At 40.8% G+C, this 24,644-nt stretch overlaps 1 protein-coding gene and 1 long non-coding RNA gene across 4 annotated transcripts in view; one reads left to right on the forward strand and one right to left on the reverse strand.

The window, feature by feature from the left end:
* Positions 1-24,644, forward strand: part of ZMYND11 (zinc finger MYND-type containing 11) — a 98,149-nt gene that overhangs the window by 7,060 nt on the left and 66,445 nt on the right. The gene's annotated exons all lie outside the window — the stretch shown is intronic.
* On the reverse strand, positions 958-23,219 carry LOC137444773 (uncharacterized). The gene is made up of 3 exons (XR_010988281.1): positions 22,809-23,219; positions 21,628-21,764; positions 958-1,186 (listed from the first exon to the last, which is right to left on the reverse strand). It is a non-coding gene; the product is annotated as an uncharacterized lncRNA (long non-coding RNA).

Here is a 24,644-nt window from a genome sequence, read left to right on the forward strand (position 1 = left end):
AGATGGGCAGAGTCCAAGGGCATGAGATTGAACACATCCAAGTGCCAGGTTCTACACATTGGCCACAGCAACCCCAGGCAGCACTACAGGCTGGGGTCAGAGTGGCTGAGAGCAGCCAGGCAGAGAGGGACCTGGGGGTACTGGTTGATGGTAGGATTCACATGAGCCAGCTGTGTGCCCAGGTGGCCAAGAAGGCCAATGGCATCCTGGCCTATATCAGGAACAATGTGGCCAGCAGGAGCAGGGAGGTCACTGTGCCCCTGTACACTGCACTGGTTAGGCCACACCTTGAGTCCTGTGTCCAGTTTAGAGAGGATGTTGACTTGCTGGAAGGTGTCCAGAGAAGGGCAACAAAGCTGGGGAAGTGTCTGGAGCACAGCCCTCTGAGGAGAGGCTGAGGGAGCTGGGGTTGCTTAGCCTGGAGAAGAAGAGGCTCAGGGGAGACCTTCTTGCTCTCCACAGCTACCTGAAGGGAGGTTGTAGCCAGGTGGGGGTTGGTCTCTTCTCCCAGTCAAGCAGCACCAGAACAAGAGGACACAGTCTCAAGCTGTGCCAGGGGAAGTTTAGGCTGGATGTTAGGAAGAAGTTCTTCATAGAAAGTGTGATTAGCCTTTAGAATATGCTGCCCAGGGAGGTGGTGGAGTCACCATCACTGGAGGTGTTTAGGAAGAGACTTGATAGGTTGCTTGGTTGCATGGTTTAGTTGATTAGATGGTGTTGGATGATAGGTTGGACTCGATGATCTCAAAGGTCTTTTCCAACCTGGTCTGGTCTGGTCTGGTCTGGTCTATTCTATTCTATTCTATTCTATTCTATTCTATTCTATTCTATTCTATTCTATTCTATTCTCACTTGTTTCCCATGGACATAGCAATGCCTAGGCTTTGGAGCATGCTGCTGAATCAAGTTTATTTTCATGAAATATTTTTTACAATTCAAACTTACATACAAGTCCCACATTCCAGAAGAGCAGTGTTATAATTAGGGTTGCCTGTGTGATTTTCTGTAATGTTTTATTTTTGTTTCTTCTGCTGGAGTACGCAGTGTTGTGCAGGCACTTCTCGTGCCCTTCGGATATCAGCGGTGTGACTGTTGGTTTTGCACATGCTGCACGTTACATTTGATGATTGTTCCTGCTGAAGTTACGGCACCTTGTCTACATGAATGTTAAAGGAAGTTACAGCATCTGGGGAAAGAGCAATGGAAACAGGGAGAAGAGTTTTCTATTAGTGAATTCTAACATTTTCTCTGTATGTTACAGAAAGCCTCCATTATAAATAAACTAGTAAAAGAAGAAATACAAAGATTCTTACTGGAAATGCTGACAGCAGTATGAGAAGGAAGAGTTTACTTTTACATTAAGAAAGCTAGGAACATACATTAGGAAAGAGAGAATTTTAACAGTTTCAAAATGATGGAAGTCATGTATGTGAAAGCAAGCTTAATAATCACATCGTGTTATGATTTCTGAGAACTACCTCAACTCACCCTGTTCATTAACACCTGCAAAAGCTAAGCAGTTCTTTTTGCTCCTGGCAAGGAAGAGTTTAGAAAGAGTAATGTACTCACCCTGTGCTTCTATTGTTTCTGTGCTATGCAGTTCAGAAATCTCAGAAAGCCTTTTTCCTGTCTCTATTAACTAAAAGCAAGGGATATTTTTTTTTTTCCCTACTGGAACCAGACCAGCACCATCTTCATGTAAGTGTACTTGAGACTTTAGGATGTTGCTAAGAACTAACTGCATGAACTTTCTCTCAGGAAACTGGGTGTTTCATGTGCAAACTGACACTTGAAGATAATACAGCATACTGAATAACTTGACATCGACATGAACATTTTCTCAATGAAAAAGAATTTGGAATTCTTTTCACCAATTGAAATAGCCTTCTGAAAACTTCTTGGTCTTGGCAAAGTGAGAAGGGACACTTGGGTCATCTGTGACTCACTGCATCTGACCTCCTCTCAGTCTAAGCAGAGTGTACAATCAGGTTGTTTAAAAGCTACTGTATGAAAATCTTCTTTGTTTGCATCTTTTTGAAGGAAAGTGCTGAGGCATGCCTGAAAGCATTTCAGACTGATAATTTTGGAAAGCATGAAACATGGCCATTCTCAATCTGTAATGGCATCTCAGTTTTGTAGCTTTGTCTTCTTTTTCTTCTGACCGCAGACTTGAAGCAAATAGACATACAGGAAATACTTGTTGTAAGAGAGAGATTCTTCTATTTCTTCTGTGCTTTCCACTCTGCTTGCTCCCAGAAGGCTTCTTTCTAAAGCCTCCTAATTGGAAGCATACTCCTGAGTTCTCTCTGATTCCATACAGGAGATCTCCTCTTGTTATTCAACTTGTACCTTTTAGGAAATAGGTTTTTCAGTCAGTATCTCCAGGTGTCAATTTTATTAGGTTTTCTAATGCATGCTGATGCTCTTTTCCTCAATGATTTTAAAGTTTTCTAAAAATAACCATCCAAGCACAATCCTCGCTGGTAGCACTAATTTCTGAAGACATGTAACTTTCAATAAAATGGAATGGGTTTTGTCCCCTTATAGAGGCCCTGGAAGTATTGATAAGTATCAGCTAAAGCTAACTGATGGTGAGAAGGGGGTTTGCTCTGCCAGGTTAGTGAATAAGCAGTTACAGTGTTTCCTGGGCCAGAAGGAAGGAATGATAACCAAGTTTCTGCTTGGCTCTTAAAAGAGAACTGTCCTGATCAAACCAGCATGCCATGTAATCCAATCTTGTCTCCAGCCATTGCCAACAGCAAATATCTCCTAAAAAGCTGGCAAAAAAATCAGCCAACTTCTGGTATAGAAAGCTATCGAATACTTTATTTTCCACACTAGTTCTCAAAGAGTAGTCATGAGGTCATGGTTTCTGCTTTTACATATGCAGATTTATTTCTTTCTTTTTTTTTTAATTCCATTTTGGAATGTTTTACTTTACTGCAATAAGTGAACATTTTAGTTAATAATCTTAAAACCTGCTCCTTTCTAGGTCAGGCCTGTTCTCCTCCTCTCTGAATGCCTTGCAGCCTCCCACTGCAGTGCTTTCTCTTCAAGCTCATTCCTTTGTTGCAGAAAAGAGCCATATCCATGCAGTACATGGTAGAGAATAGGAGGCCCAGGGGAGAGCTTATTGCTGTCTACAACTACCTGAAGGGTGATTGTAGCTAGCTGGGGTTCAGTCTCTTCTTCCAGTCAACCAGCAACAGAACAAGTCTCAATCTGCATAGGGGGAAGTTTAGGCTTCATCTTAGAAAGAAGTTCATCACAGAGAGAGTGATTGCCCATTGCGGTGGGCTGCCCAGGGAGGTGCTGGGGTCAGTGTCCCTGGAGGTGTTTAAGAAGAGACTGGATGAGGCACTTAGTGACATGGTCTGGTTGATTAGTTAGGGTTGGGTGATTGGTTGGACTTGATGATCTTGGAGGTCTATTTCGAACTTGGTGATTCTGTGTTTCTGAGATAAGAGACCTTGAGGGGCCAGGTAGTGAAAGGCCATGGCGGTTGTTGAGTGCAGGTAAGATCTGGGAAGTGCAGGTGTGAGGGGAAATAAGGGAGAGCTTGGATTGAAATGCACATGAAGTGCAAGTCAAGGTGCACATGTCACAGCAGTGAGATGGGACCGGTCTCTTCGCTATATCATTTGGTGCAGCACTGTTGACTTGTATTAGTTTACACAGAAAATGGGAATGAGAATTGATAATGAAGTGTTCATGGCTGAGTGACCGAGCGAGCAAGCCTGTGAGAGGAAGAGCGCATGCACGCATTTCCAGGCCTGATTGATCATCTGAACAAAACCCTGGAGTTGAAAGAACATTTTTCTAAATTAACATTCATTATCTTCACGCCTGAGATAACGGCTCACTTTGGACCAGATCCTAGCACCATTGTGTTGCTTGAGGAGAGACTGCTTTTTCCTTGAATCAGTTTGCTCGGCATAAGAACAGCAAAACGTAGTCAGGTCTTTGACAATAAAAATACATGGTTTAGTAATGATGTATTAGAATAACAGTGTGTTATTTCTGTCAGGAAAACATGGTGGAGTTTTTTAACAAATGGTTACATTTCCTTTCAAAAGTAAAAAGTAGGAAACCTGTTTTTCAGTCTCTGATATTACGCTTGGAGAAGCTCGCAGCCATTTTAATTCATGCTGCGTTCATTGATCTAGCAGTTAGATTGCTTAATCACACTGCAGCTAGGTCATCTACCTATTGGACACTGTTAAAGAGTTCAGTTGGGTTATTGGCTTCTAAATGTCATTAAAAAAAAAAAAAAAAACCAACAAGAAAAAGGAAAAAGAAAGCAAACAAGCTATAAACATCCCAGTTGACTTATAAACACAATAAAGGAGAACTCTGTGAATTTGTGCTCTGATCACCCAACTCTTCTTTTTTTGGTACATAACATAAACAGAAAAAAATGTACAGCATAACAAAGGGATAAAACACCCTGATTTTGATGTTCTTTGGCAGTTCTTTTGCTTTTAACTACAGTTTGCTACATTAAGTCATTTAATTAGGCAGAAGTTTGCTATTAAATATTTTCATAACAGATGTAGTTTGTGAGCAGGAAAATGAAAGCCACGTTTTAAAGTTAAAACTACATTTTCTCCAAAAATACTCTAAAAATGGCTTATTTGTTAAGTATAATCCTGTAAAAATGTGGGGAAAGTTGGTCTTTAAAAAACTCTGCAGCAGGAAGCTAGTTTCCTAAGCTGTTAGCACTGCTGTTGGGCAATAGTAAAAGCCCAGTGTAAAAAGGAGAAAAAAGTGGCAACAGCTGATCTGTGGCAGTGAAAATAAGATACTCTTAAGTGTCTGAGATGGAGCTACTCACAAGGAAATAAAACCTTTTGTTGGTATGGAGTTGGCAAGTGTCTTGTCTTAGATAGCAGGTTATTTGGCAGCAAGGCAGCTGGCAGCAACAGTTTTTAAATGGTCTCCTGTGAGCTTCTCAGTTATTTCCCTACAGAGCTGAAAAGTTCACACTCTTTGCACGTACTGTCCTAGTCTGTCTGAATGCAGATGGAGCAAGAAAGTCCTGTTTCATATGAAGATGGGAACTGTATTTCCATGTCGTTAGGTTAAAACTAAGCGTCCAGTGATGCTAATTCTGATCTGCTGGTTAGCTGTTGTCAGAGGAGCCCCCGTCTTGGCAGAATGCTGCTTTACAGTTGCTTTGTCTTGAATTTAAATGATGACCTTCACATCTTGTGTCTCAAGCTACAGCAAGCTGCAATGGGAGGTAGCCCTGAGAAGGTGTTTGCTTTAGCACTCTTGGCAGGTGTGCTAGATAACAGCAAAGTGATAGATGATGTGTACTGTGTTTGGAATTTTCCCTTATATATCTATGTAGTTCCAGTTTTGACTTACCCAAGCCATTTGTGATCTGTGGGTACTTTCCACAGGAGCAGGGATGCTTGCTTGCTCGTCATGGCCAAGTTCCAGTTTGGATAATTGCATTCCGACTACCTACGTTTCTGCAGTTTCTTCTGGATTTGGTGCTGTTTATTTACATAGCAATGATAGGTCTGTGGCAGTTTACAAAACAACAGCACAGGAGATAAAAGTCACAAGCATCCCTGTGCCAAATTACATTTAGTATTTGTGCATGAATAAATACAGTCTGGAACAATACAGAAAACACCTGAAGTGATACGTTAAGTAATGGCATTCCTAGGACAGTTTAGGTTTTCAGAGCTTGTGGAACAAGAGAAAGTGCAATCCCTAAAGTGCAAGTGTAAAGGAATAGAGCACAGGGGTAATGGAGACAAAGGAGAGAGAAGGGAAAACTAAAATCTAGGAGAGATGAGGAAAGAAATGCAAGATGAGGTGTAGTTCAAAAGTGCTTGGTAGAAAACATTCCTGCAAAAGCTGGTATACCATGGTTTAAGTTGGTGATTTGTGTGCATTGTGCAGCAGGAATGGCTATCATTCATTGGTAGGAGAGATAATACCTATTTGTATTGCAGATAAAACTATATCTGTATATTTGCAAAGTTACTTGGCGTGGATTTTACGTGTGTACCAAGGGGGGGGAAGTCAGTTTCTGTGGTGGCGTGTATACATGTCAGTAGGCCTTAGGCAGTAAGAGATCTGCATGTGGCAGTCATCTGCTTCTATATATAAAGGCACATTTTCTCATTTGTCACTCAGTATCTCAGGATCCTGCTTAAATTAGGAAGAACTTAAAGTAGGAAGAACTTGCTGTGTGTCACTGTAGAGTAACAAGTAGCTGAGAAAAAGAACCCAAGCCACATCCTGTTGTGGAGAGTTGTTCTGTAGAAATACAAACTTTTTAAAGCTGCAAGCTTAGTCTTAAAACTGATTGATACTAATAATCAATATTAACCTGGAATGGATTTCCAGAGGAGTTCCAAATAATCTATTATTAGCCCATATTACATAACTATAGCAGTCTAATATTTACGAGAACTGTTTCAGTGTTCTTCCAAAAATACTGAAGTCTGCTTAGATATGCTTCATCCACACCCAATTTGGCACAGATATAAGTACGTGGAAGAAATTTTTTAAAGGTTTGTATTTTGAAAATGGCATCCAAAAATGTTTCTGAATAGTACTTGTGAGTGAAATCATACTCAAATAGATTGTTCACAAAAAGAGTGGGGCTTTTTGTGTTTTATTTTCTAGAAAGAGAAAAAAAGGGCTTTGAAAATACCTTGTAACTTGCATATAAATGTGAATGTTCCTTATTGTTAGTGGTTGTTTTTACATGACTTCATTTGCTAATAAAAAGTACATAATGTGCTATGCCCTCATGCAAAAAAGAGATTCAGGATGATGCACTGCTTTTGAAAGTTGTGGTTCTCCCTGGTTCTAATTTGGTCTGTTCAGCATTTTTTAGGTATCTGTCTTGGCATTGTTTTTGGAAAGCATTTCACCAAAAATACTTTTCACTTTAGGTCACATACATAGCAGTACCAAGCCTTTAAGCTTTTATTTAGCAGAACTATGCTGATCACTTTTTCTGACCTCCCTTAGCTCCTCCATAACCCAGCTTAAATAGTTTTGCCTGTTTCTGCTGGATCGAGCCCGCTGAAAATGCCATCAGGAAGCCCTTGTGATAGCAGCCAGCCTGTTCTGTGTAAGTGAAAGGGTTGAAACCCCATCTTTCAGCAGAGTGGGTAGACAGGGTTCTTACCCATTTAGTGACTTCTGTAGAGTTGGCCCTTTTTCAGTCATCTGGGGCTTTTGTCATGTAAAGGGTCAGGAAGACTTCAGTGAGGAAAGCCATCCAGCACCCACATGCCTTGCATTTTGGGAACTGATTCATATGGCTTCTTAGTTTTGTTTTGGGTTTTGTTTTTTTTTTTTTTTTAATTATTATGATTATTTCCTTTTTTTTTCTTCTTTTTTTCTTTTTTTTAGGGGGTGTGTGTGTGTATAATTTACTAAAGCTGTTATGGAATATCTGCTTAAGGCTAAAAGAGTTTGAACTCTCAGCCTCATTAAGGTCTTGGGCTTGGTGCTCACTACTTGTTCTTTCATCAAGACTGTTTCCTCTGAGGCTTTTGCAGGAGGTGCATATGTTCTTATGAATGGCTCTCTTAATTTTTGCCTCAAATCGGAGTCAAATTACAGTTTTAATCAGCAGGCTTTATTTAACCTCCGAATTTTATGTCTGGTGTTCTCTCTCTAAAGCAGAATTTTGTTCTTACACTTTTATGCTGTCTACTTCTTTATTCACACATTCAAACGCTTCAGGCTATTCATATGTTTTCTGAAGGGTTTAACAGTTCAGCCATTTCCACACAGACTGTTGAAGTCAGCTGGAGCCTGTGTCAGAATCTGCTATCAGATTGTGAAGCTGAATTTCCTACTGTTCTATAGAGTATTTTTCCAGAGCACGCAATGTTGTTAAGGAATAGTTGGGATGCTGGAGATGATGTTGTCTGGGGCTTCATCCCTACCTTCACCCTGTGCTGTAACATCACTCAAACCTATTTATTGGTAAAGGAAAGAAGTGCTACAGTGGTTTGCAAAAAAGAACCACAGGACCTCAGGGTACTTAGTGGCCAGGTGTAGTTCTTTAAGTCCCTGCAACAAATGCTACTTGTGCAGTCTCTCAGAAAAAGAGGTGGTTTACCAATAGGTAATATTTTTTTTAATACATGTACAGCTCACATTTATGTTTTCTTTTTGATTACTTTGCCTTCCCTGTGTTTTATTTCTATGGCTGGGAGGGAACTGGAAGTGCTACAGTAAGTTGGTACCTGAGGTACTTACTTAGATACTCATTCCAAAGACACAAGGGTAGTCTCAAGCGAAAGAACATGTATGTAGCTCATTAGTTTGAATCTACATGAAGAGTTCGTGCCTCAAGTTCTGGTGGCTGGCAAGCAGCCTCTCTTTTTATTTTAACTATAAACTTTGAACAGAGAATGTGCTTAGACTAATGATGTGCTTATTAGGTTAAAAAAAGAACAAGCTTTTAATAGGGAAAAATTATCACAGGGCAGACAGCACTAGATTTCATTAGCATTTATGGATTGCTAGACTGAAAATTCAGAGTCATGTTTCTGTCTAAAAAAGTTTCCCACAATAGTCCTATAAGTAGCATTAAACAATGTCTTTGCAGTTTGTTTACTTTGGGTCAGATTTTCAGTGATTAAAGCAATTAAAGTTGCAGGGACTGTCTGTGAAGGCTGCACTACTTGGCTGCCATTGATTTTAGTAGGACTTTGAATAAATGTTAGTTCTGGACAGCAAACAGCATTCACTGTGCTGCTTCAGTGGTTTTCCCTTACCAGCTCCCCATTTTACTCTGCGCAGGAAGGTCCATCAATTACAAGCAGCATTGTGTAGTAGTTTTTGAACTTACTGTTCATACCCAGTAAGAGGAATAGACTGACAGAGACCTGGCCCTGGCTTTCCACATAGTATTGTAGTTCTTTAATAACAGAAATAGCTCTTAGGATAATTCTTTTCATCCATAGATGTCTAATTGCTGCACAAAGGGGATTAGTGTAATTAGGTTTGCATTTGGAAATGGTAATACAGATAGGCAGTGACTTGCCTAAAGTTAACCAGCACAGGAGGAAACTGCACCAAGTTAGGAGCCCTCGTGCTCAGTCTAGTTTCTTCAGCAAATACAATGTCAGAGTGCTTGATCTATCCATATAACATGTCCAGACAGGAATCTTCTAAATGTAATGTTCTGGTACTTAGGCAGTGTGAGTCATGTTCTGTGATGCTGGCAGTGGGTTTTGTGCTATTTCCATTTCACATTCAGCTTTGGGGGCTCAGAGGGGTCTGTTTACCATATGAGGTTCATCAGGGGTGACAAGCAAAAGCAGCTTAATGTGCTCCTGTTATTTTTGTCTGGGGTGGAAATTGGTGATGGAAACTATTTCTGTTTTGCATAAAGACACCAAAATAATGCAGTGTGTTGTAAGCTGACTGGACATGCCCAGAACTATTCACAGCCTGGATAGTTTCAGTTGTTGGAGGTAATAATTTGATTTCACTGATGACAGAGGCTTGTTAGACTTCTTAAACTGCGCACGCTGGTAACTGATGCTGAAATCTGGTACCTCTGTGGGGCCTTCCAGATGCAGCTTTTTGTGTATGTGATACCCCAACTGTAACATTTTAAAAATGAAAACTTAATCTTACAAAGTGCTGCAAGAATTAAAGTGTGTCTGTCTATGCTGTAGGTACTAGGGGAGCTCTTGGCCCAGCTTGTTTGCCTTTCTTTACCCTGTCACTTAGAGTGCATTACAGTAAACTTTTCAGGCAGGACAACAGACATGTGGCCTGTCTTCCTTAAATTTTAATTTCCTGCAACTTGCTCAGCTGAGGTTTGTTCCTGATCCTAAAGGCTAGAGATCATTCCCTTCAAGGATTCAATTAGCCAGTTAGCCAGCAACTACCTTGAGAGCCCCCAAGCTTAGGACCCGTTTCTTCTTAGGATTCTTTCTCCTGGGCACTGTAAGACCGTTCTTAATGGAGTGCAAATGTTTCATGTCGTCTTCAAAGTGAAAGATTCTCAAGATTTCCCATAGTATACCCAGTACTTCTAGTAGGAGCTTGATTTAAAGAAAGAAACAGTATTTGCAGGTATGTTAGGTGGGATGGCAACTGGTTGAAACATGAAGGTCTGTTTGCTGAAATAGTAAAAATATCTTTATTACTCTTATTTACAGTCTGCTTATATTAATAATCAATTATTTAGATTTGTTGTGAATTAGATATTACCACTTCCCTAGTGCTCCAACAGAGAGGCTGAAACTGTGCTGTTACCTGTGTAACCTTCTCCATCTTTAGCTCTTGAGTATCCCATGTGTTTGGGTAATTTCATGCCATACTCAAGGAATTCAGTAAATATGTCTTTGAGCAGTCCCTGTGTTTTTTACAATCTCTGTGAATGTGACCAGAAGGAGATAACTGTGGAAGAGAGCAAAAATCCATTTAAGCCACCAGCCAGTATTGGTGTGATGCTGACTGTATGCAGCCAGTCTGAGTAAATGTGGATTGGAAGCCAGGCTGCAGTTTCCAAGCATTAGCATTTTGGATGGAATGACTTGTTAGGACGTCTGTGTCAGGTGCATGTCATGTCATCGCTCCTTTGCATGTTTGCTGATCAGGACAAGTATAGCCAAACTTGCTTACACTATGGACTACACACTACCGTTCCTATATGAGTAAGAGACAAATGCCCTTTATCATACACTTGGGAGAGCTGAGAGCTCCCAGAATGCAGGTTGGGACTTGTTTCAGTGTTGAGTGCTGGGGTCACGTTTTCTTCAGCAATCCTGGTTGACTTGTTTCTTCCAAATCCAGTAACTGAAATGTATCCAGCCAGTGCTGCATCAGCACGACCCTGTTGCCAGATGCGTGGCTGGCAGCCTCATGGGAAACACCTGAAATATTTTGAGCCAAGAGTGGTTCAGGAGTTGGGCACTAGCCACTGCTGGCTTCAGCAGCTCTGCAGCTCAGTGTGGAGCAGGTGGTAATAACTCGTCAGGTTTCTGAAATGATGTAGCAGTCATGCTGCCTCACTTTTCACTTGCAGCAGGTTTTGAACATACTCCTCTATGGCAAGATTTCCTCCCTGTAAAAAGAAGTATCAGCACTTTGCTCTACAGCAAGGCACTTGGGAGTATAAATTAGAGGGAAATGGTTGCTAAGGTGAACAGTTCCATTTTATTCTAAGCACAAGGTCTGTTTCTGAGACCAGAAGCAGGTGAGGTAATATGCCAATACTTTTAGCTCTAGAAAAATAGAAAATAATGCATGTTATTTCTGTGGAAGCAACAAAGGAAGAGAAAGGGGTCTTGATAAAAAGAAAGGTCAGTGCAAAAGTAAAAGGCAAGCAGATTTAATGCACTGAGTTGTTTAATAGCTCTGAAAATGTCTGGAACTTCAAGTTGTTGGTGCTGTGTGGTAGCAGGAAATTAAATCATGCTTAAGCCCTAGAAATCATTAAAAACACTTAACTGCTATGATTTTTGGATTAGTTTTAAAGTAAGTACTACATTAATGGTAGCAAATTTTGTGCTTAGTAACTAAGTGAATAGAATTTTGAAATTGAGAAAGTGCTGCTATCTTGTGAAAGAACATCACAAGAAGTAGGAGCATCTTCCGCACAAGAAAAGCTCTAAAATCGTCACCGAGGAACAAGTCTCACTAGTGATTTTCTTACCAGTACTCTGCTCCTATTTCTGTGTTCAGACTGAATGTCTCTTCTCTGGGAAGACAGAAATGTATTTCAATTTATGTTTGCTCATAGCCCATGATTTTTACCATGACATCACAAGTTCTGCTGTCATCAGTGAGTGGAGGCACTCACTGCCATAAAATCTGCAACTGTGCTCAAAGATTTTGAGATAAATGAATGTTCTCAACAATTTTTTCAGGTTTCATCTTTCAGCACAGAGAGTGCTTGTGCTACAGAGCATAAGCCTGCACTTGCAAACACCCTCTTGGATATCTTCCTTGGGTGCAATGAAACAGAAATGGTGTCTTCAGTGCTGGTCCATCTGAATCTTTCAAGAATGGCTGAAGAATGCTCCAGTCAGAATGGATATCTTGGGGAGGGGGAGTTGCCATTGTATAAAAATGAGGACAATTTATGAACTGCTAAAACACAGAGATGTGGTATCTTTTATCATGTAAGCTAAGGGAACTTCCCTGGTGTCACAGCAAGTCCATGGCACCACCAGGACCTGAACTTGGACATACCAGCTTTTCCATACTGTTGAAGCTGACTGTGGGCAGCTGGCCATGCAGCGCGAGACAGGATGGGCACATCAGACAGGAGACTTAGTACTAAAATAATCAGGGCAGTCTTCCTGCAGTCCAGCTTTTCTGTTTCTCAGCATTGTAGTGGATTCTTCCAAAGGGTTTATGAGGTCAGGCAGTCTTTTTTAAATTCTTTCTCAAAAAATGGTTGCACAGTGTTTATACAAGCTTTTTCTATGGTAAAGAAAAGCAACAAAAGGAAAACACAAACAAAACTTTCTTATCTAAGACTATAACTTATGATTTATTTTTTAATTGAACAAATGGAGACAATATAATTTTTTTGTGTTTCTCCTGCAGCTGACTTGAAACATCATCTAAACGACTCCCAATTAAAACAAAAAATACCAAATTTTCCTCCCATTGTGGACTTCTGTTGCTTGCTTTCTCCTAGCTGTTAGCTATGGCCAATTAAAAACACAAGTCAGCGTAATTTTTCTTCCTGGGAATTAGCATTGTCACGCTCATTATGTGCACTAAACTTCCAAAGCAGTCTTGGGGTGATTAAAAAAATAATTGTGATTTATCCATCAGTACTGCTGTTTTGTAAAATCCTTGGGCTTTTTGAGATGCTGGCAAATAGGAAGTAGAAGAACCACCAGGAAATCAGATCAGATTAAAATGTCCCATAGCCCTTTCGCACGACTGCAGGAAACAAGATCTAACAAGGAATGGGGAGGATGTTAGGGAGGTTGCCTATGATCCATTAAAATCTATAGCAAACCAGCTGGACAACTGATGAGGCTCTTGGTGTGGGAAAATGGCTCAAGGAACTGTAGTCAGCAGGGAAGTACTCAGAGGCTGTGGCTGAGTACAACAGCAGCAAGCAGGTCATGAATGTTGATGGCTTCACAGAATTAAGCATACAAAAATTACATCAGTCTGTTTGATTACCTGAAGGGACTTACTTGCCCTGAGGTACCCCTTGCTCTTTTTGGAACCCAGTGATGATGTGCCTGTTGGGTAGCATTCTGAGTACCTTTACCCTGTTTGTAATTAAAGTAGATCTGCACCTTGTAACACCCCAGAATTGTTGGGAAGGCATTTCATGGTAGGAGTTGCAGTTTAGCTGTTATTCTCTGCTTCAATCCCTTTCAGAAGTCCTGAGAGGTCAGTGTGCCTTTTCACTAGCTGCCCTAGACCAGACAGATGTCTTTTTACCTTCAAGAGAAAAAAACCCGAGTGTCTCATTTTTTTGTACACTTGTGCATTTATCATCTAAATGGTAAGTCCAGTGCAAAATGCATAGAATTCTTCATGCCATTGTATTATTTCTTGCTTCACCATCTGCTGCCCCCTTTGCTGTAAAGGTGCAGTGTCTTTGTAATGCACTTGGATTTATCTTTTCTTTTCCTTCGGATTAAATGACTCCAAAGATATTACTTAAGTGAGAAGCAATTTATGTGATGTGGCTACATTCTTAAGCTGCTGCAACGATAAATTAGTAACATTGCTTAAGGAATTTTCCATCCTTTTGCCTTTGATATGATTTGAAGAACTGTATTGCTTAAACTTGTTTGTTCTGCACGTACCAGAGAAATCCAACAGTGCGATTCTGTACAGATTCTTGACTGAATTATCATTGGATTTGTTCCTTAGTCTGTTTTGCTGGAATACAGGAATGTGTATATTGTTGATTTTGTTGGCAATGCTGTACATTTCTATTTATATTTGGATTTATATTTGGTTTATATTTACAAAGGCAAAATAAACAACAGAACCAAACTACTTGCATAGCTTTCGTCTTGATCCTTTTCCTTATCTGCATAAACATTACTGCCAGCTCCTGGACTGATACCTGCGGTAAGTGGGTATCTGACATCTTTTATTTCTCTACCACCTCATCTGCCTGTTGATCCAGCCATGTAGTCCAGCATCTCTTCCAGAACATGCTTTTTCATAAAAGCTGTTGACTGTGAGAGTAGAGGGCTGGAGGCAGTGGTGAGATGTGAAACTTGGAAGGCTTATCTGAGAGATCCATCAACCTGATTTGCTGCTCTGATGAAAAGAGTGTTTATTCATTTTGAAATTAGTTTCTTGATTTTTAGGAGAGAGAATGTAACTGGAGCTGAGAATTGAACAGAAACTGCTTTTCTTAAAACAAAATTATTTAGAGTTCATGCCAGAAATTTTGATTTATGTATTTTCCATATGCAATCCTTTAAAATAATTCCTTTAATCTCTGGGATGAACTTCTGCTGCAGTATTGTTCTGATTGGTGACACTTAGACTAAGGGGTAGAAACAGGAGGAAAGCTTGGAGATTTTTCTTAGCTATTTACAGATCTTGGGCACACCCTTTAACCTTTCAAAGACTCCTTTAGATTGTGGGCAGGGCTTTGAAATCCTTTGGAAGATCTGACAAAAAAGTCCAGTTTCTTCCTGGTACTGGGAATTATACAAGAGAAAATGATTTGGCCATCCAGCCTTAGTATCTTTTCTTGGAAGGACATATGTGAGCTGTGGAACTGAAAGGTATTTCTAGGTTTTGGATAATGCTTAGTAACTTAGAGGTCTCTGAACACTATGGCAAATCTAGTACTGAGTGTCCTGGCCAAATACATCCATGGAGGGTTTGAGCCAGTTTGCAGTGGAAGCAGTTTGTGTACGTAAGCTGCCTAGTAACTGGTAGCTGATGGGGACAGTGTTTGCTCTTGGAATTAGTGTGAGTCATACCACAGAATATTTCTCCTGCTGTTTCTACCTGTGTGCAGCTCCTGTTAGCATCCTCATGATCGTGCTGCTCTTCGAGGACAGTTGTGCCATGCTGTCTCCAGTGAAAGCGTTTGCGCTCCTGTTCTCATGGGGAGCTGCCCCATTTTAGGCCCTGTCTTTGAGAGATTTCTGCTTGGCCAGGCATGGGTAAAGAGGAGCCTTTTTTTGGTGTTTGTCTTTATGCTCCTGTGTGGTGGCGTTGGATATGTCACAAACATTTCCTTCCTTCTCAGACTGGTTTGGACATACTATCTTCTGTCCTGGTTTTCCTTTTGAAAGGAATCTACTAGAGACTTTTAGGTGACATTCATTAACTTTTGTTGGTATTATCAATATATGCATCTGAAAGCATTTTGAAAGAATCTTTAAGCAATTTATTCCTCTCTGGAATATGTTCTGTGTTAGCTGAGTTCCAATACATTTTATTCCCCTATGGAGAACAGTTGTGTACAATTATCTGTGGATTAATCAGGTTTTTAAGTCTTTCCAGTGATATGTATGGAGAAGATTAAAAGAGAGATTACCAAAGCATCGAGAGTTTTTCTAGCTGTTTTTAAGAAAGAATCCTTGCCTTAAGTCAATTACAAAATTATTTCCTTGTAAGAGACTGGTGAACAAAATTGAAAAAACATCACCTATAGCAGAGGTTTTGTGTCCTAGGGCTTGAGACAGAGGTGTGTAACAGTGTGGTCCTTTGTCACGCACCTTCTTTTCTAACCCTTCTGTTCGTTGTTGCATGGTAAGGCAGAGTTGTCTGTCTTTTCCTATTCCAAATATTGAAGTTCCTTTTCTCTGACTTCTATTAGATAGTCAGCAGTGAAGGAGAGGAATAATAGCCCTTCTCACATCCACTGCTACCATTTTTCACTAGGGAATACTTTCGGGGTTTGTGTGCTTGTTTTTTCACGGGTATTAACTTGCTCTATAGTGTTCTCTTTATGTTTTGCTTTGGATTGGGTCAGAGTGATGATACAATTTAGATGCAGCTCTGTAAGGTTGTTCTAATTGAATGTTTGAGTAACTTTGTGCCTCAGTAATGAATTAAATTAACTTGGTCAGGAGCTTGGGAAGATTGTCCTATGTATTATTTCATAATTTAAAAAAATAATTGATATAATGTTCCATTGAACAGATACTACAGTTCATTCTATTTTGGCACCTAAGTGCAGGCTCACCCTGAGTTCTTGCTGCTGAGGGGTTGCTTCCAAACATCTTGTTATAACAAAAAACGGTGTGTTACATAGTTCTAGCTCTGAGAGTCACAAAGTAACCTTGTTTTTAGCATCTGCTTTTGAGTAATGATGACTTATTGCCTGCCTACAGTAGTCCTGGCTTGGCGCTGGACTGTATCGCATCAAATAAGCCTGTATGGATATTGTTAAGTAGCTCTCTTATAATATCTCCATTACTTTCATGCCTTCAGGGCTTCTTGCCTGGGTGGGTCTGGTTTGTGTTTCAAATTTATTGGAGAGGCTGAAGAATAAAGTGTTAGAATGGCTGAGACCAAACTCTACCTAGAAAAGTGTTACTGAATTAATATGCAGGATGAGGGCGTGGGCTGCTCACCCCTGCTCTCATCATTCTGCTGGTACATCTCTATTGATAAAGTGTGGAGGCTGATCAGTAGCACTGTCTTCAGTTTGTCTTTGCTTCATGGAAAGTAGTTCTGCTTATCTAAGCCGCTTCTGCTAACATGCATCCATGGTTGTGCATGAGAAGGAACAAATTTGTCATTTTCATTATTCTTCCAAAGTGGCAAAAATTTCTATTTTAAGTCAGTTTTTATTGCAGCTATCTGAGAGTCATACTCAGATCACAGACATACCACCAGCTAAACAACATAGCATACTCACGTAAGAATAACATATATGTGAGTCCTAAACTATAAAGGCAGAAAAAAAGAACAAGCTGTCACTTGAGCCATCAGCCAAGACTGACATTTTTAAAGGTTTGAGATGCAGCTGATTGTAAGACCAAGCCTTCACCCTTGTCTGTAGCTCATGGCTTGTGACAAGTGGAAGAGGTGAGGCTTGCCTATGGGTCTAGCCAAAATCTAGATGGAACCAGACAAGACACTTAGCAAAAGGCCATATTTCATCTGGGTCATAAACCTTGAAGAGGCAGTCAGAAATCATAATCGAGGCTTTTCCTTTCCTTGATGGTGTAACTCTTGAGAGGTGGAGACTGCAACTGTTTACTGAAGCCATTTTTTTTTTTTCTTTAGGAAACCTGAACTGGGGTTTATTAAGCATATCTGTGGGAGACAAAAGAAAGAATTGTTGGTCTCCAAGCAGCATTGACCAGCTGATTGATGTGGTCAGAAGGGATATACTTCTCAGAGGATTAACTACAGGATTCATTTTTTCTTTTTATATCTGAAGTCAAGCTTGCCTGGTTTATGCCTTACCTAATTTAACTTATGAGAACTGTCAATTTAGCTATGTTAAGCAAACTATTTATTTTGTTTTAATTCCATTTTCTGTTTGTTTCAATAAGTCTTACTTTTGTTAAGGTTACTGTTGTGTGGGTAATTTTATACAGATGTCTTCAAAGAGTAAAGAAAATCTGTAACTCTTAAAGAAAAGAACTGAAGGGGGGAAAAACTCTGGAACTCCTTTTCATTCCTTTGCAGTCCTACTGGAGGGGTTTGGATTAAAGTGTTCTATCAGGAAGTCATCTTGCTGTAGTTGGCAGCCATGAAAGAAAGCCCAAAAAATGAAGGAGAGAGAGTTAATGGTTTCAGCCCATAAAATTTGAAGATTTTTCAAAACTGTATGAAGTGCAGAGAGGAGTAACAGGTCCTGTCTATGGGATGACAGGGAGAAGGGTGGGAATGCATTTCTTTTTTGGTTCAGGAATGACATGATGGGGGCGGGGGAAAGAGTTTTGAGTTACATGTGAAATAAGGGGATACATTCTAAGGTCATGTTGTTTTCTCCTTATCCATCTTCATAAAACAAGATCAAGAAATCAGGTATTTAAGAGTGACTCGTAATTTATAAGGTAGAAGTAGTGTTTTCAGACAGTGTGCATTTAGCCTGTGGAATTCACAGTGGAGGTCATCCAGTTAAATACAGTGGTTCAGTTTTCCAGCAAGGCTTGATGCTGTAAAAGGCTAATAACGGCGGCAGCAAAGCATGCTTGGAGAAGGGTAATCAAATCTCAAGATGAGATGCATACAGCATGAGTGCATTACCTGTGAGCATCTGTAAAGACCTTGTTCCTCTGTGACCTACCAAGCCTTCTGCAATTAGTGAGGTTCGTGGTGGGGGTCTGTGGTGTCTAGTTTTTTGGAGGGGTAGGATACAGCCTCCTGTTTGTCATCATACCAAGTTCTTGCACTGAATGCTGCCCTGCTTTTATCTGCTGCTGTGCTGAATGACACCAGCATGCTCTGAAACAAAGAAAACTGCCATCAAATGGCAGTGAACTCAAACAGTTTTCACTGACTACTCTGGTAGTTAAAGGTAATTTTAAATCAGTGGCTGTAGTTCATGCAAGAAACCCCTGCATTTATAAGCAGTAGTAAGAGAAGAACGCATGGAAGTAGGCAAATTCTTTTTGAAGTAACAACTGCTGACATTTAAATATTTAAAATTCACTATGAGGTGTAGAGAGGTAGTTAAATCACTAGTTCCTCCTTTACAGCTAGAAGCTATAGGGAAGTTAGGAAAGAATAACAAGTTAAAGAACATGCTGTTAACTCTTAACAAATCACAGAAAGAGAGAAAGATAGCTTCCAAAGCTAAAGGTTTGAATTACAGTGTCAGATGAATCCCAAGTGTTTTGAACTGCTTTTCCATCACCCTTTCTAAAGGGGAGTCCTTGAAGGGATCAGGGCATTGCCTGTGATCAGAATGACTCCTTGCTGGTCTGCTTGCCAGCCCATGGGCTGTAGTTCTACATACAGCTCCATGGGAAAGGGAGGTTCTACCTTTGGTTTTCACATTTTTGTTTATAGAATAGAATTAACCAGGTTGGAAAAGACCTTTGAGATCATTGAGCCCAACCTATCATCCAACACCATCTCATCAACTAAACCACGGCACCAAGTGCCTCATCCGATCTCTTAAAGACCTCCAGTGATGGTGACTCCACCACCTCCCTGGGCAGCACATTCCAATGGCCAATCTCTCTTTCTGTGAAAAACTTCTTCCTAACCTCCAGCCTAAACCTCCCCTAGAGCAGCTTGAGACTGTGTCCTCTTGTTCTCTTGCTGGTTTCCTGGGAGAAGAGACCAACCCCCACCTGGCTACAACCTCCCTTTCAGGGAGTTGGAGAGAGCAAGAAGGTCTCCCCTGAGCCTCCTTTTCTCCAGGCTAAGCAGCCCAGAGAAGAACATTGCTAAACAGTTTATCAAGAAGAAAACTGTCACTGTCTCTGGACCTCAAGTTTCCATCCATCCAGTTAACATGCACAAAGGAACCTGAAACAGCTTTTGAGATTAAAATCCCTTATTTCTGAAAACACAAAAAAGATGTAACACTGTACTCAACCCCCCCCACCCACCTGAAAAAAAAACAAACACACACCACAAACAACAAACCAAAACCACCACACCCCAAACCCCCCAAAACCTTCTAGGCAGCACATCTACATTTTCCAGAACTTGAATTTCCTACTTTCTGCTTCTGGATGGTCAAAGCATTGCTTTTCATTTTCCTTCTGGACCTTCTTCATTGCAGGATTTCTTGGTTTTACAGGGTGTTACCATTTAAAATTGCTTCTCACAGGTGGGATTGACATTTTAAAGCAAATTCAGCCTGCAGCTTGTAAATTAAGGGCAGCTGTAGTTTTTCAGGAAGTATCTGCTTGTGCAGAAGTAAATGTATGTAGAATTCATTAAGAAAACAAAAGGGAACAACTTGAAAGGTTCTGGTAAAGTTTTTTTTCCCCCTTGTAGCAGAGGGACAAAACTAGAATTACTTTGAAGGTGGAGGAGTTGCACTTTAGGATTGGTAAGAGCTTGGATCAGAAGGAACTCATGACACAGCTGGCAGGCAGCAGTGAGTAGACATGCAGCAGTGCACAGAGGAGAAATTCTTCCTAAAAGATAATTGTAGAGTTACATTTGAAAGCCACAGCTCTGCCAGACCTCATTGCTCTCTACAAGACAAGAGAGGCACCTTAACACAAAAGAGATGTGAAGGTGCTAAAGCCAGTGCAGAAGAGGGCAACAAAGCTAGGGAAAGGCCTGGAGAATAAATCTGATTAAGAGCAACTGAAAGAGCTGGGCAAGGTTAGTTTGGAAAAGAGGAGGAGATAATATCTAACACATATAAAATGGTATTTACATAATTCCATCAGGGAAGGAAAGAGCAAGTCTATATCAACCTTCCTTGGGGAAAAATAGAAGAGAAAGGGATACATACAAGGAAATTGACTTGAAAATCCATTTCAGCCTCTTGCTTCTGGTAGAAAGGGTCTCGCAAGCATGTCATCCTATCTGGCAAGTTGATGTAATAGAAGATATTGTGCCTTGCATATTCATAAGATGTAAAGAATGTCAATGTGTCCCTGTATAGTCCAATCATACCTAGAGATAGGTTATCCTTACCTCAAAAATTCAGAAACACCAGGAGAAGCATAAGAAATTTTTCCTTTCTACCTGACACCTGATTGTCATAGCAGAACTACATCTTCATCTCACTTGCATCTCTAGGCATAGAACTAAAGACCATGGAGCTGTGGAGCTTTATAAAGCAATTTCAGATCCAGAGAGTTTGAAGGATAAATCAAGAGGTGGAGGAAAGATATTGGAGGAGCCATCAACTATCTTCCTACCTAACCGGGGGGCCAGCAGGCCCCCCGGCCTTTGTCACCACCACCACCACCCAGTGTGCACCATGGGGACTCACCAGAGATGAGAGGAGGATCCTCAGCCCAGATGGGCTCAGCTTAGGGCTTCTGCTCTTCCTGGGGGGGATTTAAAAGAGGAGTGGGTGGGGAGGGCCAAATAGCCACACCTGTGGTGGGAGGAGACTCCAACAAATCCCAGGTGCTCTGGGTTCGAGGGGAAAAAGGGGAAGGTGAGGGACTTTTAGGGTGTCAGGTATGACAGGACCCGGGCAAATGGAAAAAAAAATAGAAATGGGTAGATTCAGACTGGATGTTAGGGAGAAATTTCTCACCATGGATCAGTTTGTCCAGGGAGGTGTTTGGAGCACCATCCCTGGAAGGTTTTAAGACCAGGCTAGATGTGGCTCTGGGCAACCTGATCTAGTGTGAGGTGTCCCTGCCCATGGCAGGGGAGGTGGAACTGGATGATCTCTGAGGTCCCCTCCAACCCCAACAATTCCATGATTCTAAAACAATTCTAAAACAATTACTTCACATTCCATTGTAAAGCTTTCTTAAAAGTCAAGGTCAGATTAAAGGAACTCTTGTGACTAAAAAGAGGCATTTATTGCAAATAGTTAAAGGCAGAGACGTCAGTGGTGAAAATTTCCACTACTTGTATATTTGCAGCTTCTATTCCATGTTTGGAATTAGTTGCAGGCAGTGCATAGAGAAGTCAAACTCAGACTAACCAGAAGAATTTGATTGGCTGCATGCTGATAAAGTCAGGAGGGTGAGATGAAGGTTTCAGTAGTTACACGGTATGGAGGACATAGAGGACATTACAGAAAGGGGTGAAACATTTGTGCTTTACCTTAGATGAAGGTACCGCTGATCTGAAATACTCTTGTGACTTGAGGAGACACAGTTAGTCAGCATTAGCCTTCCGAAACAAGGATGTTGATTTTCTTGCTTTGCTCAGTTTCCATTTGCTCAAGGTACTGTAAAACACTGAAGAAAATTCTGTGGTTATGCATTTGCAGTTTCCTTTTGTCTGGCTAGACAGCCACATTTACAAAAGTCACGGTTCTTGTAAGAAAAATGAAAAAAATGTCTTACACTGCAGCTTTGCTTTAATTAGAAACTCAATCTGTCCAGGAAAACATAATTTTAAAATACACATTATTCACATTGAAAATTAGAATATGTATCAGACATTGCCATTAATCAACCTCTTTGTTAGAACTGCAATGATATTCCTAGGGTTATAATTGAATTCTCTCTGTTTATTTTTGAGGGGAGGAAATGCAGTTATTTAAGCCTTTCTCAGTGAAAAACACAACTGCATATTTTACTTTAAACAGATGGGTTAGGTAAGATATCTTCAGTTATTCAGAGATGTCTGTATGGAAACTGAAAACATGTTGATGAAGTTTTTCATCCAAAAAAGGCACAGCAACAAAAAAATCAATAACATGGTGGCTAGAACCCTTAGCTGAGATGTAAGAAAATCACTTTCAAGCAGGACTTTAAACTAAGAAAGTGCAGGCACTGGTTAAAAAATACAGCCTGGGTGGTGTGAATGTGAGTCAAATCCAGCCACATGAACTGTAGTCATCCTAATCTCACTTTGTCTTCTGTGGAGAGAAATGGTTAATTTTAGGGCTTAATTCATCTGACCTATTTGCTCTGTCTGCTTCACAACAAGATGAATTGTTGCCCTGAGTAGATCATGTCAAGTGTGAAGGGAGCGCGGAGTGATTAGCTCAGAAATAGATGTCTGCATTTAATCCGTTTTTTCCAGTCTCTCCTTGGGGCTCGTATTAACAAAGTAACAGACTGGCTGTAGGACATTGCCTACAGTGTGGCTGGATTTCTACAGCATTCAGCTATGGTGCTGGACACGGTGGTGAAGGGATCTAAGGTACGGTTGCAAAGCCATGTGAGTTAGAAACAGTGTATTTATGCCAACCAGCTTGGTACCAGTAAACCAACATTTTTTGAAGGAGTGAGCTTTGTTAAAAAGTTTTCATCTCAATGTGCCTTGCTACTCACCATGATTATCTGCTCTGCTGAAAGGATTGTAAACCAGCTGGATTAGGAGGAGAACACAAGCATTCAGCACCCTTGCCAAAAGTTGAATAAACACTTCTTGATTTGGGAAGATGAAGTTTCAGATGTCCTCTTCTGAGCCGCCATGCTGTGGAAAGAATATCAGCTTGTTTGTCAGTGCTATTTGCTGTTGTCCAGTTGCTTAATGTACTCTTGTTTTCGCAACACGGCACGCAGGGAAAAGAATGCTCGGTCCAGTGGCTCTGCTCTTGCCATACATCAGAAATGCACTCTAAAACTCCAGCAAATGTGCAGTTAGGGGTTGAAAATGCCTAGCTGAACATTTCAGCAGGTTGAGGCAAAGAAGTATTTTTGTTTTGAAGGAAGGTTTGCACATTGCCTTGTTCGCTGGCTCCGGCAAGCAGCAGTTGCTGCTGTGCAAGAGGAGAGTGTAATGTAGCTTACGCTTTCTCCTTGGAGAACCAGATTTTCAGTCATGCCACCACATTTTGGGACTAAATAGCTGCTTTCTTCTCTGAACAGGTTAGGCAACTTTTGTTGGCTGCAGGATTTTTCCCAGTTACACTTCAGGGGCCCTGTATTACAACTTCTGCCTTGAACTACTTTTATAGAGCAACTGACAGTGCTGCTGAGTGGGGATTTGGTGCTTTCCGCTCTCTGTTCGCTCCTCCAATACTTCCACTTCTCATAAAGGCTGCCCATTTTGATAGTCATCATGTGTTGGACTTTTTGTGTAGTACTGAGTTTATTTTTCTGTGTGGGAAGTGTTGGCAAGAAAACACTATAGTTGTTTAACCTGTATGAAATAGTTGAATGACTGTAATGTGATTATTAAGTAGCACAGGAAGCACAAAGAAAGGGAAGAGAAATGAAAGTGCAAATGGAACTACCTTTTTTTTTTTTCTCATCCTCTCATGGCATTATGTAGATCCCCAGCCAGATGGCTACTGGCTATAAGCTGTGTGTGGATTCACAGGATTTTAACTCCTCTGTTGGCTTCCCATCTGTCATAAACTCAGAAGCTACAATCCAGAGACTGACATGACTGTCAGTGTCTCCTTTAGCACACCAGAACAGTTACACTGCAAGGCTGCAGAAAGCACATGAACCCTAATGAAGACAGGAGTGTCTGGTTTAACAACCACACTGCTGGACTGGGAGGTAGCTTTCCTTGCAGTCACTTTAAAGCAGTGCTCTGACACATGGGTGGCCACTGTGGTGGCAAGAGCCTCAGACAAACACTGCCTGGGAGGTTTCCACAAATGGAGGTTTTTTTCTCCTGTTGAAGCTCAGTGAAGATTATAAACCCACAACTAATAGAGCAGGTTGTCTACACGAGAAAGGAGGCGGTAAAAGTCAGAATCTCACAGCACTGGAACAACAGATGAAAAATGGGTAAAAGCAATGCTTGTGGTCTGTCTTTAAAATGACAAGTTCGGGATTCCTTATGTTTTCCCTTCAGCATTTGTCGTCACTGGCACAGACACATTCTGCTTCTGTTAATGGAGGTGAAAACAGTGAAAACTCTCTCAGAGTTCTTGGTATAGGGTAGAAGAAGGATTTGGTCACTGACTCTGGGCACCCAGCAGGGCCCCAGCATCACTGAAACAACGAAACCATGTTCCTCATAAAGGAGCTCTCACAGTCTCACTTTATGTCATGTCATACTCAAGAAAGCAAAATGAAACATTAAATTAAACGTTTATGAAAAAGGCATCAACAAGTGAAATAGAAACAGAGACTGAGCACAGCCTAAACTCTTTTAGAATGACTTTTAGTACATAAATGTATCAAAATCAAAGCATGTGTGCAAGCCTG

Source organism: Melanerpes formicivorus, unplaced genomic scaffold, assembly GCF_026170545.1.
Source record: "Melanerpes formicivorus ecotype bairdi unplaced genomic scaffold, bMelFor1.0.p_v2 SCAF_13, whole genome shotgun sequence".
NCBI lineage: Eukaryota > Metazoa > Chordata > Aves > Piciformes > Picidae > Melanerpes > Melanerpes formicivorus.